Genomic DNA, 912 nt, shown 5'->3' with positions numbered 1-912 from the left:
ACGCCAGCAAGGGGCAAGAGATCAGAACGTGGCCTCCAGCTCTAGTGTTGAACGCCAAATCCTGGTGCTGAACGCCAGCCTATAGTCCAACTTAAACATTATTGGGCTTCCAAAGTGGATTTAGCGCTTATTATTTTTATCTTATTTTATCTTTGTAATATTTATTTTTAAAATAATATATTTTAGATTTAGCATTCATTATTAGGTTATTATTTAAAGGAAAAGATCAATTAAGTTTAGGATCTTCTTCCTTTCGCATCTTTTCAAAACCCTATTTTCTATGTAAGTTATGAGCAACTAAACCTACTGGTTAAGATTTCGAGCTCTATTTATTTCTGTAAATTAAGATTATTATTCATCTATTTTAATATATGTTTGATTTAATTCTAAGGTGTGTTTTTGTTCTTAATCTAATGAAACTGGATGGAACGGGAGTATGACCCGTTTTCTACATGAGTTCTTGTGATACTCGAGAAAGGTTGCTTGAACTACAGCTTGAGAACACACCTCCTAGACAGCTAATCCACAACTTGTTGGGGACAAGAAACATCTGTTCAGCTGGGATTTGGGGTGATTAGGGCCTTTGTGGTATAAACTAGTTTTCTGAACTTCACCCTCCAATCCGAATTGGATGACCATGGGAGTGGCATTTGATGAGGATCAGAGCAGATTAATCACTAAGGGATTAGGGTTTATCACTTACAGTTTGCCATAAAATGAATCATTCATTGCTAAAATAGTTAATTAGAAGTTTTAATACGGAAAGATAAACATCTCCGATAATCCTCCCTCACTCACCTAAGGAACTTGGATGACCTGGTGCACTAGTCGGTTAAGTTGTGTGAGTTCTAATTTCTTGCACCACATACGCACCCATTAGAATGCCATTTCCAGCTTTTGCATACACATGAC

The sequence above is a fragment of the Arachis stenosperma genome, chromosome 3, assembly GCF_014773155.1.
Source record: "Arachis stenosperma cultivar V10309 chromosome 3, arast.V10309.gnm1.PFL2, whole genome shotgun sequence".
Classification (NCBI taxonomy): domain Eukaryota; kingdom Viridiplantae; phylum Streptophyta; class Magnoliopsida; order Fabales; family Fabaceae; genus Arachis; species Arachis stenosperma.
Note: the sequence above shows the minus strand (reverse complement) of the source record.